A 16,287-nucleotide genomic window follows, 5' to 3' on the forward strand; every position below is an offset into this window, starting at 1 on the left:
CTTCTACTTTAAGCACCTTTTGCCATGACTCCTTAAAGGAGTCAGCAACAGGAAACATCTTCTTAAAAACAGGAGACGGGGGGGGGAAAGGAATCGCTGATCTCTTCCCATTCCTGAGCTATATTCTCCGTTGCACGTTCTGGCACAGGAATAACTTCCACAGAGGAAGGAACATCAAAGTATTTATTAAGCTTATCAGATTTCCTAGGGTTAACAACACAGAAAAAATATGTGTACAGAGATGTCAGATGGCAATAAACAAATATCTGTCACAAATGGACTGAGAACCAATACTCTCCTTGTATGAAGTGAACACTGCCTTCTTTCAGTCTCTCCCCAAGGACTGTATAATAGTAGAAAAAAACAAAGGTAAATGGCGCTGGTCTCTGGAATGTATCATTTTCTCTGATAATAAAGAGAAAAAGACTTGTATATATTAAGACCCAATGAATATGGTGCAATATACTCACTCCTTAAGTTGCATGATATCCGCTTGTTAGGAGTGTCTCCCTCAGGTATCCTTTCCTGGTGCTCAAGTGGACTGGGAATAAAATGAAAACTCCATAAACAACAGTAGGAGTATCTGAGTCTTCAAGAGTAGCCAAAACCACCTCTAACATTACACAGAGGTGTTCAAGCTTAAATCTGAAGGATAAAACTTCAGCATCAGATAAAGGAATTATACTGTCCGAATGTGAGACTTCACCCTCAGAAGCTACCAACGTATCTTCCTCATCAGGTTTATGAGAAAGGGCAACTTGGGTAGCAGAAGTCAGAGCAGGAACCCTACTATCTGAGTCTCTAATATTCCTCTTGCGTTTACCCTGAAGCATGGGAATGTCAGATAAAGCCGCAGATACAGCAGAGGATACATGGGCAGCAATTTCTGCAGGCAAATAAACTCCTCCAGGAGATTGAGAGGAACTGCAGGGCACTGCATGTGACACCATTAAGGCTTGGGGCGTCTGAGGAGAAGACTCTGGCATTGCCTGAACAGCATCATCCTGAGAGACTGGTGGCTCAGAAACAAAAAGTTTATCCTTATTTTTTTAAGGTTCTATCTATGCATGAGTTACAAAATGGCAAGGGCGGCACAACTTGGTTGTCCAAGCACAGAGTACACCTGTCCACAAGAACAGCATCCTGCTCCATGGTTAGGAAAAAATAATTTTTGACAAAAAAATTAAAAACTATACTTGAGGTACTGTCGCTTAAGGAGACCTTAACTAAACGAACTGCAGATTTAAAACAAAATTAAGCCCTCACATCTTTATGGATGTATCCCCAATTAGTAAAAAGGAATATCCCCAATAAATGTTTGCAGAATTGGGCAGTAATATAAAAAGTTAAACGTCAGCACCTCTACACCTCAGCCTTTTGCGACTGAGGTGCCTACCTGCCTCCGCAATAGACCCAGCGGATAACGGGACACTGCTGACTGAACTCTGTGCTCCGCAACCGCTCTGACTAGAATTTACAAGGAGCGGAACCGGAGCACACGTGACCGGCCTGAGAAGCTGCGCCAAAACGAAAGCGCGCACTCCAGCCGGAAGAGAAGCCAAAAATAAAATGACAACGCTTCCTCTGCCAGAATTCATTTCGCATCTGATGCAAAGTAAAAAGTATCCTCAAATACACAAAGTTAACACAGACAAAACGATCTGGTTTCCCTAATGTTAACCTAAAACACCCAAATGTCAAAAAAATATTCCTCTTGCAAACTATATAAGCCAAATATATGGGGTTAACTCTTTCCTTATCATAAAGGAAGTTAACCCCAGTCTCTATACCACATGCATTAGTGCCTGCTACACTGCCTTAAAGTGACACTGAACTCGGGATTCTAGTCTCCAGAAAGGTGCGGGACCCAAAGGTTAACCCCTTCAGTGCCGGCCTCCTAGCCCCAGAAGACAAAAGGCACTTACCTGCACATCCAGCTGTCCGGCAGGAGGATAGCACACCTGGTATGAGAGGACGCCACTCCTTGCAGTGACCTGTAGAAAAAAGAAAGAACAGAGCAAGCCTCCTCTGGCTTTCTATAACAGGGCAGCAACATGTTAGGAAAACGCAGTGAAGCCCACTCCACAAGTTCCTAACTGCTCTAAAGCCACCACTGCCCTACTGAAGAGACTGACGTGGAATACGGCTAGACCCAAACATGAAAGGAAAAGATCAGAGTAAACCTACTCTGGCTTTCAAAAAAATAAAATCTTGATTAAAGTGTAAAATTCTTCAGACACCAAAACTTCACCTCCTCCTTGCACCAAAGGCAAAGAGAATGACTGGGGGTTGTGGGTAGGGGAGTGATACTTAACAGCTTGGCTGTGGTGCTCTTTGCCTCCTCCTGCTGGCCAGGAGTGATATTCCCAACAGTAATTGATGAAGCCGTGGACTCACCAAATCTTAGGAAAGAAATAACTGTTTTACCGTTACTGCTGCATGATAAAGAAAGGAGTGCAGGAGGCTATTTGCAGCTTAATCTAAATTAAGACTTTACGATGACTAAGGTGTAGACAGTCCCTTTAAGTCAGACATGTTGCATTTTTTTATATATTTAATCCTTGGGTTAAAATTTTAAGTGCATTGACTGTGAGCTACGTCAGAGAAGCTTTGTTTTTCTGTTTGTGCATTTTCTATTTGAAGCATTTATTTCTTATGTGTTTTTGCCATTGTGAATATCTGTGCACTTAAGCCGGAGACGTACAAGTAAGATGCGTGTCTAGTTATTAAATGTAATGAAATCCTGCTGTATCGGCGCATATACTTTATATTTTGTTTCATCGTTCGCTCATTATACCTTCAGCTTCGTCATGTTACAAATAAAAACTGATTTATAATAAAAATGCTGTCTCCATTCAGATCAGTCTCTCAGAATAAACACTGTGCTTTTTGTTGTAACTCTATAAATAAGAACAAAGGTCCAATACTATTATTGTCAGAAATGGCCAGGGTAAAATGCATTAGTGGAAGATAAAACTCAATATTGCATTTCCAATAAACAATTTAAAGGGACATGAAAGTCAAAATTTAAACTTTCATGATTCAGATACAACATGCAATTTTAAATAACTTTCCAATTTACTTTTATCATCAAATTTGCTTTGTTTTCTTGTTATTCTTTGTTTTTTTACAGCTAGACAGCACTAGTTCATGTGTGCCATATTAGATACCATTGTGCTCACTCCTGTGGAGTTATTTATGAGGGGGCACTGATTGACTAAAATGCAAGTCTGTCAAAAGAACTGAAAGAAGGGGGCAGTCTGCAGAGACTTAGATACAAGTTAATCACTGAGGTAAAAAGTATATTAAAGTGATTGTCAATCCTAGCGTTTGTGAAAAACTAGGATTCTCCATTGGAACAAATAAAGGGACTTTCAGTTATGAAGTATAAAATACTTTATGCTGAAAGCTCCTTTATTTATTTGAAGCGTTGCCGCACTGAGCTGCTCAGGCAGCCCACGGCAGGACGCTGTTTTGCTTGAGAGGTGACGTTTTCACCTCTTAGCCAATTGCCATGCGGGAAATCCGGCGTGTTGCCGGATTTCAAGGTATCACTTTTAAAAGACAAGCAGAAGGCACTGTGTTTTTGTTTTGTTTTTTTCTTTTTTAATACTTTTTTTCTGTAAATGATGTGTGCCTAGAGACATAAAAAATATGCAATCTTTAATTGTACCAAAATGCATTGTGCCAGGACCCGACAAACTGCTATATACAAATACCACTGGCTCCTAAATATTCTTACTAGCTCTTAAATTTTAAACAGATGTGTCAACCCCTGCATTATGCATGTACAAGTACTTTTTTTGTTCACCAGCAAGTAGATACAAGTGTGTATGAATTCTTGCTTGCTGTTTCAATGGCAATTCAAGCCAATATGGCTGCCAAGAGCGTAGATTTCGCTGTAATATTTCACGTATTGGCCAAGGAGCTGCAGATATCAGGCTGGACTGCTTGGTTTTTCTTTAGTGTACTTTGCAGCCTCACTTGATATAAGGGCGTATGTGTGTTTGTGTATACAATGTATGTAGAGATAGTGTAATTGCTGGTATATATAGAAGACCAGGGCTATCTGTATTCCTGGGAACTGCAACTACTAACTTAATACGTCTGTGTGGTCTCCCTTTCTGTTTTCCTTTTATCCGGAAACAGATGTTTCATGGTTTTTTTTCTCTCCGTCCTCTATAAATGTATTTCCCAGTATCCTGTAGGACTGCTTAGTGTAAAATACATATTGTTTTCTTTTTCTCCAAATTTCAAGGCATTTTTTATCTCTCATTCTAAGCAAGTTTTGGCAGGTTTGTGATGTTTTTATTTAAAGGGATATGAAACCCAACATTTTTCTTTCCTAATTCAGATAGAGCATGCAATCTTAAACACTTTCTAATTTACTTCTTTTATCAATGTTCTTTTCTTTGTACCTTTTGTTGGAAAGCAGGGAAGTATGCTTAGGAGCCAGCCCATTTTGGAGCACTATATGGCAGCAGTTTTGCAAGAATGTTATCCATTTGCAAGAGCCCTAGATGGCATCACTATTTCCTGCCATGTGGTGCTCCAGATGCCTACCTAGGTATCTCTTCAATTCAGAATATAATAGGAACAAAGCAAATTTGATATTAAAGGGACAGTAAACATAGAAAATAATGTTATATAATTCTGCACATAGTACATTATATTAGTGCTAGAGTTATATAACCTAATATTGCCTGCAAAGTTTTATTAAAAAATAGTGTTTTCCAGACCCACTCTCTGCGCTCTTCTGAGCGGGTCTGTTTTTATCACAGAGCGCATCTGGCCAGCTGTCTAGTGACATCCCGGCCCGAACGCGCCATTACACTCAGTGCAGCTCGTTCCTGCTCTGTCTGACAGCGGGAGCGAGCGGCACTGAGTGTAATGGCGCGTTCGGGGCGGGATGTCACTAGACAGCTGGCCAGATGCGCTCTGTGATAAAACCAGACCCGCTCAGAAGAGCGCAGAGGGTGGGTCTGGAAAACACTATTTTTTAATAAAACTTTGCAGGCAATATTAGGTTATATAACTCTAGCACTAATATAATGTACTATGTGCAGAATTATATAACATTATTTTCTATGTTTACTGTCCCTTTAAAAGTAAATTGGAAACCTTTTCAAAATGGTATGCTCTGTCTGAATCACAAAATACAATTTCTGGGTTTCATATTCCTTTAAACATACTTTGCTTTTTGGTAACTTTTTGTCCTAGAAATATGTCATGTCTGATGCAGTAAAAAAAGGCACCTAAACAGCACAAACTAGTTTTGTTTTTTATTGAATTGTTAGCAGATACTTTGACAATCTATTGTTTGAGTGTTTAGTATTCTTTCTTTTTTTCCTTTTCCCTTCTTTATAAACCACATCATAGAATACATATAGGACTAGATTTATGAAAGGGTGAATGTGCCTGTTGGCAGCTTCACTCATGCAAACCTACAGGTGATGTTTGTGAGCAATTGGTTTATACTGTTCTGACCAGACTGATTGACAGGCCCTGCTCACTCACAATTGATTGCCCAAAAAGCATATCATGAATTGTCACGTTTTAAATGAGATTTGTTTTAATTTGTAAATATTACCCCTCTTATAATATATTAACCTTGGTGTCATCTCAAAGAGGTTTGAAATCTAGAATCCTTAAAGTGACAGTAAACACCTTGTAGTTGCAATACATTTGTTCTGTTGCTGTAGAATAACAAATCAGCCAAGTCTTAACTTTTTAAAACACATTAACATTGTTTTAACTGCAATTGTTTCTCAGTAGCCAAACTCCACCCACCATTAGCCAATATGGGCTTTAGTTCCCATAAAACAAGGCTAGTCACGGTCATAAAGTTAGTATAAAATGCATTGTTTTGCAGTTATTATTGAAGCCAATTAGGGACAGCCTTGAGAAGTCAGTAGGGTGCATTTCAAGTTCTGAGAACTAAAAGGTTTTCCATTTTTAGAACTAAATTACATAAAAGGTGGCACAATAAATAATGAAAGTAGATCCTATGACTAAGTGCCGCACGGCGCAAAATGCGTAAGGTCTCCTCCTCCTCCGTCCATGTTTGTGTCATGAGTGTTGGATTTAACCTCCTTCGTTAAAAGACTGTTTTTATATTCGGATTCATGGAGTGCTGCCTTTTTCTTCTAATGAAAGTATATTGCATACCTAAATATGTTATATAACCATATCAAGGTGTTTACTGTCCTTTTAAGTAGTCTCCCAAGGGGCTATTTATGAAGCTGCATTTGCAGCTTTGGAGCCCTTTGCAGTGCAGGCTGACACACATGAGCTTGCAACCACAGTAAGAATGTTTAGGAGCAAGGTACACCTTTAGGAGTCATATAGTGGTATTTTGTTTATAGATATATTGAGAATAACCCAAAATATTAGGAGCCAGGGGTAAAATTCTAGGAGCCAGTGGCTCCCAGGCTCCATGGTTTGTCGAGCCCTGGTTTAAAGGACCAGTAAATACAATAGATTTGCATAATCAGCAAATGCATGTTAAAAAGACAATGCAATAGCACTTAGTCTGAACTTGAAATGAGTAGTAGTTTTTTTCTGACAAATTTGTTTTATCTTTCCACTCCTCCTGTATCATGTGACAGCCATCAGTCAATCACAGATGCATATACATATATACTGTGAATTCTTGCACATGCTCAGTAGGAGCTGGTGACTCAAAAAGTACATATAAAAAGACTGTGCACAATTTGTTAATGGAAGTAAATTGGAAAGTTGTTTAAAATTGCATGCTCTAGCTGATTCATAAAAGTTATAATTTTGACTTGAGTCTCCCTTTAAAGGGACAGTCAACACCAGAATTTGTGTTGTTTAAAAAGATAGATAATCCCTTAATTACCTATTCCCCAGTTTTGCATAACCAACACAGTTATAATAATACACATTTTACCTCTGTAATTACTTTGCATCTAAGCCTCAGCAGACTGCCCCCTTATTTCAGTTCTTTTGACAGACTTGCAGTTTAGCCAATCAGAGCTGTCTCCATGGTAAATTCATGTGCATGAGCTCAATGTTATCTATATGAAACATGTGAACTAATGCCCTCTAGTGGTGAAAAATTATCAAAATGCATTTAGATTAGAGGCGGCCTTCAAGGTATAAGAAATTAGCATATAACCCTCCTAGATTTATCTTTCAACTAAGAATACCAAGGGAACAAAGCAAAATTGGTAATAAAAGTAAATTTGAAAGTTGTTTAAAATTACATACCCTATTTGAAACATGAAAGTTTTTTTTTTTGGACTTGACTGTCCCTTTAAGACGCAGCCATCATCTGCTGCTTCCTATCCCCTCCTCTACCTCAAAAGTGGGGGATTAAAGGGACATAATACCTATATGCTAAATCACTTGAAAGTGCAGCATAACTGTAAAAAAGCTAATTATTAAATATCACCTTAAAGGGATTCTAAATCCAAAATGTTTCTTTAATGATTCAGATAAGCAACTTTCTAATTTACTCCTAGTATCATTTTTTCTTCGCACTCTTGCTATCTTTATTTAAAAAGCAGGAATGTAAAGCTTAGGAGCCGGCCCATTTTTGGTTCAGAAACTGGGTTACGCTTGCTTATTGGTTGGCTGAATGTAGTCACCAGTAAGCAAGCGCTATCCAGGGTGCTGAACCTAAAATGGGCCGACTCCTAAGCTTTTAATTCCTGCTTTTTAAATAAAGATAGCAAGGGAACGAAGAACAATTGATAATAGGAGTAAATTAGAAAGATGCTTAAAATTGCATGCTCTATCTGAATCACAAAAGAAAACATTTTTGTTTAGTATCCCTTTAACATCTCTATGTATAAAAGGAAGATTTTATTATACCTTAAAATTTATTTGGCTCACAATGGGAAATACTCTATGAACAGTTATGCTTCAGCTACTGTCGGCTGCATGTTGGGGGTAAAAACAGCCAATAAGGGCTCTATTTATCATTCCAATTCTCCTATATTTTCTCCTAAAAGTTCTCATGAGAAATAATTCCTTTTTATCATTCAAAAATACTCCTAAAATTGGGCAAGTTCGACTGTAAAATTCTCCTACTCTGTTCCCACTCTCCTTAGAGAACATGTTCTCCAAAAAAGGGTTAAATTAGATCTTTTTAGTTGTATTTCATATAGTTCTCATAATTCTCCTAGTTACAAATTTATCATTTATATTCTCCTGTGGAGGACTGAAAGTTCTCCTGCATGTTCCTACCTTTAAAGGGACAGTATACTGTAAAATAGTTTTTCCCTTAATGTGTTTACAATTGCTTTTTTTACCAACTGCAGAGTAAAAATGTATGAAAATTAGCTTTTTAAGGTTTATTTGTGTATATTAAAGCTCTGAGTTTGTGTTTTGAAGCCACAACCTAATAAAATGGGTTGAGCTTGTAGGTATAATCAGATCTCATTACTGTATCACATTGTATACATATACCTGCTTCTTTATCTTACATCTGTCCATAAAACAATCACCAGTACTTAAAGAGAGAACAATGGAAAATCAACATTTTATTACCTTATCTCTGCTATATCCCACTGGGAGTGTAATCTCTTCTGCTGGCTGTGTTTACAAAGCTTATCTATAGCTTGGACCTGCGGCCACAAACTTTCAGTATAGGTGGGGATACCACATGCTAAATCAACTATTTCAAATGCCAATATAAGGGTAAAGGAGCTACTTGTAAACAATTTAATACACTCCAGCAGGTAAAGTGGATCATTGGGAACAAATTAAAGGGGAGACATTTTTTGAGTAAACTGTCCCTTTAAAGTTCTCCATAGCTAAAGTGGAGAACAGCATTAGAAATCCATTCTCTACCAGTTGTAGAAGTAGTTACACACAAAAAAAGGGCTCTACAAGGTGCAAATATTTTCTATAACAAAGCACAATGATAGTTATTGGAGTGCAATAATACTTTATGATGGAGTAAAAATATATATATAATGGAGCACCAAAATAATATATAACAGAGCACAAAAATGATATCTATTGGGGCATAAAAATAAGATATAAAAAAAAGCGCTAAAATTGAAGCACTAAAACAATGAAAATGTAGATCTATTTTCTTATATTAAAGTTTGCTGAAGAGGGGCGTTAACAAAGCTACTAGGAAGGCTGTTTAACGATTTCTATTGGTTTATATATAAATGATATGGGGAATAGTCGCTTATTTTTAGTGATAAATATAGAGAAGATACTAATCCGACTGGAGAAATGTATCATTAGTTCTGCTCAGCTCTCCCGTGGAGAAAAAAATAACTTTTTTATGATAAATATGGGCGCACATGTGCACCTCTCCTAAGGAGAGCTGCGGAGAACTGATAGAACAGAAAGGAGAATTCCCCAAATGATTGATAAATGGAGCCCTTAGCATCATCAGTGTTAAGGTCATACTTTTACTGTGATCTCATGAGATTTCACTGAAATTGTGTGAGATTTCATAGTGACCTTCCTTAAACTGAGGAGAGAAATAACAACATAACTTTGCCTTCACATGCCAGATGCACTCCCTTGCAACTACTGTGACTAGAATCTGATTGGCTGCTTTAAAGTCCCTTTACAATGGGAAATGGCTACTAAAGAAATTTTCATTTAACTTATCTTCCTTTTTTACATAGAGATGTTCAGATGATATTTTCTTGTCAGCTTTTTCTTCCTAATGGGAAAGAGTCCACAGCCACATTCATTACTTGTGGGAAATAAGAACCTTGCCACCAGGAGGAGGCAAAGACACACCAGCCAAAGACTCAAATACTCCTCCCACTTCCCCTATCCCCCAGTCATTCTTTGCCTTTCGTCCCAGGAGGTTGGCAGAGAAGTGTCAAAAGTTTTATTTTTGTTAAAGTACTTTTATTTTTTAATTTCTTACATAAAGTGTGTCTCTTATGGAGGGTAGTACTCTTCACAATGGGACGGGAGTTTTAAGTAGTCCTGTTAGTCTCTCAGTGAGGGCCTGGGCGAATGTTAGTCCGGAGATGCAGTGGGAGTTCTCTCTGCAACACCATCCCGACTCATATTAACAGCTCCTCTAGCACTTTGTGTTGCCGAACCTTTGCTTCGCTACCTGCTGTCTTCTCTCAAGTCCATGGCGGAGGCGACACTACTATCTGTCGCACTTAATATAACCAGAAATGAGAGGGGGCGCTCTCTAACAAAAAAACAGAACAGTGGAGTGAAGCCCGTACAACAAAAAAGCTGCAATAAAGATACAACAGTTAGGTATACAGCATCACAATATCATATATAATGCAATCAGATACAAAATTGATAATAATAGTAGAGTTATAAAAAGACCCAAAAAGAAGGGGTAGTGCTATGCACTGTCCACAAACGTGTGTGGTATCCAAATAGAAGGCACTGGGTGGAAGGCTGCTCTCCTCTCAGATCAATCCAGATCAGGCACTAGAAATAAACACAAAACAGAGGGGCGCCTCATGTGCAGATCAAAAATGCCGCCAGCAAAAAAACATCCATAGATGCCAAATGGGTACTCACATGTAGCAATAGCACCCTTATGTGCTGGTAGTTGCAGGCTGATAACTCAGGGTGTATCAGCTAACCCTTGTCCTGGCTTCAGACTGGAAAACAGGATGAGAGTTCCAAGATCAGTAGGCCCCAGGATGCAGTTCCAACAGATATAAAGGTGCTTGCACTTAGCTTTTGTTAAAAATGGTTTATTTAAAAATCACATTAAAAACATCAAGCAATAAGTGGAGGGGGCATAGACATATAGCATACAGGGGACTATATGTTTCTTATGTGATTTCCCTGCTTTGTGTAGTGTTTATTGGCTCAGGGGAGACAGGAGAAATGCTTGTGAGATTAGTGGGGCCTAGTTGCCGCCTTTTTCTGGCATGCTTTTTTGGACTTGCGGTTCACCTTATGACCGGGCGTTGTCACGCTGGGTTTTTACGTTCCGCATTCCTGACCGTGTGGCGACGAAGACAGTCTGTTTTGTTTAGACTATAAGAAATGAAACAAAACAGAGGGGCGCCTCATGTGTGGTATCATCAAATTAATACAGGACCACAGAATATTAAAAGCCAAATGGGTACTCACATGGCTATATAGCACACCAATCTGCTTGTGGGAACAGGCTGCCGATTTTAACAGTGTGGCAGCTCACCCACAAAGGAAATCAGTCGTATACTGCAGTAAAAAGATGAAGCACAAAACAGGCACCAATTGGGCAGATCACTCAGGATATAATTTGTATTCACTTTATACAGGTGAAAAATGGGTACTCACATGCTGGATTAGCACACCAATGTGCTAGTAGGAGCAGGTTGGCAGATTTTAGTAAGGTGTGTCAGCTCACCCCCAGGAAACTTATCTTTAATGTGTAGTATCCAAATGAAGCAGTGTTGTGTTGGTCAGGCTCCCATTCAAGCAGGCAAAGATAGGTGTAACCACTCACAAAAGTATTTTATAAAAATACTATTTATTATAAAAACAAGTTAAAATCACTGTACAAAGGAGTGGACTAGGGGGTGTATTGTCCCCCTAAAAATGCAACGCGTTTCTCGGCATATAAGCCGTTTCCTCAGGCATAATATTCACCTTCTACCCTGCTTTATATATCTACTGTCTAACACAAACTAACATTAGCATCCCTGCATGAGGGGCATGCTTCCTCCTGCATTAGGGAGGCTAATGTTAGTTTGTCTAAAAGAAGATTCACCCCACATTGTGGACTTGAACTTTTATTCAGTCCTGTCTCTTGTGCCTTCTTAGAACGCTTGGTTCCTCGGGCTCAGGGAACCCAGGGCCTACTGAGCCATCAGCCTCTAGGGGCTCTGTCCCTCAAACAGTGGATTCCCAACCGCACCCTTCCACTACATTTGCGGGTAACTCTAATGTTAATGCTCCTTCCGCACAGGGTGGTTTGTTTCCCCTGGAGATGGCAGGTCATTTCCGCTTCAATATCTTGATGGCGCTGGTTCGCCTGCAGGACCCGTAGGTTTCTGCGCGGTTGTGTTCCTGCCCGACTATCCCGGGTGTCCAGACTTCAGGTGGGTCTATCCAGCGTCCCCCGGGGGTGAATATTCCTACATGTTGCACCTTTCGTTATTGGATCGCACGGCTGCACGGCCTACTTTATCGTCTTTTTGACTTATTGCTTTCCTCGAATGGTGCTTCGAGCTAGACTAGTAGGGATGTTGATCGTCTCCTGTCGGTCGCTCGTGTCCTTTCCCAGATTTTTTTTGGGCGGATGCCTTCGGGCTGCCTTATTTTCTTTCATCCGGTTAGGATATTTTTTATTTTATTATTATTCCTTCGGAAAATTCTGGGATGGACTTGCTTTTTATTACTTCTATGGAAGTTGTTCACAGACTTGTTAGGCCCGGAGTTTGGTGCACCTTGTTAAGTTGTCAGTGATGCCTGTTGCATCTGGCTGGTCCGGCGGGACCTTGTGTGTTTTTGTTTTATGTTATATACACTATACATCTACATTGCAGACTTTCGGGTCAGAATACAGGGAGAGATTGGGCGTGCCAATCTATTTCCGGGGCCGGTCGGTGGTTTCCGCTGCGTCGCCTCCTTAGGTCTATAGACCTCGTTTCGTTCCGCTTTTAACGGATCCCTTTTCGTGGATTAACAGTGGAGCGCCTGATTGGTAGGTGAGAGATAACAGGATCATGCCTGCATTCTCTGTGATCCGGCAGCTGTGCTGTTGGGAGGCCAGTCTGTGTCTGGCCACGCAGGGGGCTGGTTCGCTTCTTCGCTGCTGCTGGAGGTGTCCTCTAGCAGGAACCCGGATTTCTTGTGGGGTCGCCTTGTTTCTTCTTGGTTCTGGTTTTTCCAGAATTCTATCCACCTTCTTAGGGTTGGGTGCCGACGTGGGACCCTAGTTTCTGAATGTCGCAGAGTTTGGCTCTGTGTTTGTGGGTTCTATCGCCTTGAGATCGGTTCTGCGTTTTTGCGGTCCTTTTTTCTTGGAGTTTTCTAGAGTTCACGTTTTTTGGGTTCCTTCCTCGGGTGAGGAGTGTCTGACCGTAATTTTGGTCGGGTCTGGCTAAGGTCTTGTTCGACTTGGGTTTTCAGTTCTTGTAAGACTCTCTGTGACGTCCTTCTCTTTCAGGTCTATTTACGGATCTCGGATAGGACTGGGGTTTATCGGGTGTTGTGTTGTATAGCTTTGTCTATGCTTGTCCCGTTTTTTTTCCAGTATTCAGGTTGTGTCTGGAAGGGGTTCTTCTTTTTCTCTCTTTTAGAGAGCCTGGTCCCCTTTTTATGGCTGTTTGGGGCCTTTGTTTCTGTGAGGGAATGTGTTTTGGACTTCATTTGGGGTCCGTTGGTCTGGTGTTCAGACATTGAATCAGCATTCCTGTGTAGTTCCTTGGTAAGGGCCACTTTGTCCTCATAGCTTACACAACGGCATCTGTTGTGGGGCCCCGTGATTGCTACCTTGGGTAGTCTCTGCTCCTTTGGGGGCTGGCTCGTTTTTTACTCTGGTGTAAAGTTTTGTGTCCGGTGGGCTAGGTTTCCCTTGTCCTCAGTCTTCCATTGGGGGACTTTTGTCTCTCTGTGGGTGTTTTTCCTATTTAGTCCCTGGTCAGGGATGGAGATGCCCTTGGGAATGGGCTTCTGGGTTCTCAGTGTTCCTCTGTTTCTGGGGGGACACTGCCCGTGTTTTCGATGTGCCACTCTTTCGATGTGGCTGGTGGTTTTTCTTCCCTCTCGCCAAGGGGGGTTTTCCTGTCATTGACAGGTTGGTCTTTCTGTGCGTGGGCGGTCCTCGTTGCGGTGGTTCTGCGGTAATTGAGGAAGTCCCTGGTTATCTCAGGATCCTAAGCTGTGGTTCTGGTCATCTTTGACTTTTCAGAAACCTCTGTTTCATTTGGATGCATTGGGTCCCTGTTGAGGTGCTCTCTGAGCTCTGGGGCTGTTGGGTCCTCTGAATTTCCCTCCATGGAGGGGTGTTTTCGTTTAGGAACTTGGTTTTTGCTGGTTACTTTTATCTCGAGCTGCGGGTTTTTCGTTGGAAGGAACCTCGGTCTCTTTTATGGTTTGAGACTCCTTGGTTCCCTCCAGCTGGTGAGCTTACAAGGGTTTTTTTCCCTTTGTCCTGTGGCTTGCACTATGGTGTGCTCTTTAGTCGTCTATGGGGTTTTCTGTTTCTTGAGATACTTTTCAGTCTCTTTTTCGGTCTCCAACCTGGTTGCGTTTTGCTGATGATGCCCTTTTCTCTTGTTAAGTGTATCCAGTCCACGGATCATCCATTACTTGTGGGATATTCTCCTTCCCAACAGGAAGTTGCAAGAGGATCACCCACAGCAGAGCTGCTATATAGCTCCTCCCCTCACTGCCATATCCAGTCATTCTCTTGCAACTCTCAACAAAGATGGATGTAGTAAGAGGAAAGTGGTGTATTATAGTTAGTTTTTTAACTTCAATCAAAAGTTTGTTATTTTCAAATGGTACCGGAGTGTACTGTTTTCTCACAGGCAGCATTAGAAGAAGAATCTGCCTGTGATTTCTATGATCTTAGCAGAAGTAACTAAGGTCCATTGCTGTTCTCACATATTCTGAGGAGTGAGGTAACTTCAGAGGGGGAATGGCGTGCAGGTTTTCCTGCAATAAGGTATGTGCAGTAAACATATTTCTAGGGATGGAATTTGCTAGAAAGATGCTGCTGATACCGGATTAATGTAAGTTGAGCCTAAATGCAGTGATTTAATAGCGACTGGTATCAGGCTTATTAACAGAGATACATACTCTTATAAAAGTGTAATATAAAACGTTTGCTGGCATGTTAATCATTTTTATATATGTTTGGTGACAAAACTTATTGGGGCCTAGTTTTTCTCCACATGGCTGGCTTGATTTTTGCCTAGAAACAGTTTCCTGAGGCTTTCCACTGTTGTAATATGAGTGGGAGGGGCCTATTTTAGCGCTTTTCTGCGCAGTTGAAATTACAGACAGAGACACTCAGCTTCCTTCTGCATGATACAGGACTTCTCTGAAGGGCTCAAAAGGCTTCAAAAGTCATGTTTGAGGAGGGTAACAACCACAGTAGACCTGTGGCAGTTGTTGTGACTGTGTTTAAAAAACGTTTTTGTCATTTATTATTCCGTTTTTGGTATTAAGGGGTTAATCATCCATTTGCAAGTGGGTGCAATGCTCTGCCAACTTGTTACATACACTGTAAAAATTTCGTTAGTGTAACTGCCTTTTTTCACTGTTATTTCAAATTTTGACAAAATTTGTTTCTCTTAAAGGCACAGTAACGTTTTTTATATTGCTTGTTAACTTGGTTTAAAGTGTTTTCCAAGCTTGCTAGTCTGTACAAACATGTCTGACACAGAGGAAACTACTTGTTCATTATGTTTAAAAGCCATGGTGGAGCCCCATAGGAGAATGTGTACTAAATGTATTGATTTCACCTTAAACAGTAAAGATCAGTCTTTATCTATAAAAGAAATGTCACCATAAGGGTCTGTCGAGGGGGAAGTTATGCCGACTAACTCTCTCCACGTGTCGGGCCCTTCGCCTCCCGCTCAAGGGACGCACGCTAATATGGCGCCAAGTACATCAGGGACGCCCACAGCGATTACTTTGCAGGACATGGCTGCAATCATGAACAATACCCTGTTACAGGTATTAGCCAGATTGCCTGATTTGAGAGGCAAGCGCGATAGCTCTGGGGTTAGACGAGATACAGAGCGCGTAGATGCTGTAAGAGCCATGTCTGATACTGCGTCACAATATGCAGAACCTGAGGACGGAGAGCTTTAGTCTGTGGGTGACGTCTCTGAATCGGGAGACCTGATTCAGAGATTTCTAATTTTAAATTTAAGGTTGAGAACCTCCGTATATTGCTTGGGGAGGTATTAGCTGCTCTGAATGACTGTGACACAATTGCAGTGCCAGAGAAATTGTGTAGACTGGATAAATACTATACAGTACCGGTGAGTACTGATGTTTTTCCAATACCTAAAAGACTTACAGAAATTATTAGTAAGGAGTGGGATAGACCCGGTGTGCCCTTTTCCCCCCCTCCTATATTTAGAAAAATGTTTCCCATAGATGCCACTACACGGGACTTATGGCAGACAGTCCCTAAGGTGGAGGGAGCAGTTTCTACTTTAGCAAAGCGTACCACTATCCCGGTTGAGGACAGTTGTGCTTTTTCAGATCCAATGGATAAAAAATTAGAGGGTTACCTTAAGAAAATGTTTATTCAACAAGGTTTTATTTTACAGCCCCTTGCATGCATTGCGCCTGTCACTGCTGCGGAGGCGTTCTGGTTTGAGGCCCTGGAAGAGGCCATCCATACAGCTC

Source organism: Bombina bombina, chromosome 10, assembly GCF_027579735.1.
Source record: "Bombina bombina isolate aBomBom1 chromosome 10, aBomBom1.pri, whole genome shotgun sequence".
NCBI lineage: Eukaryota > Metazoa > Chordata > Amphibia > Anura > Bombinatoridae > Bombina > Bombina bombina.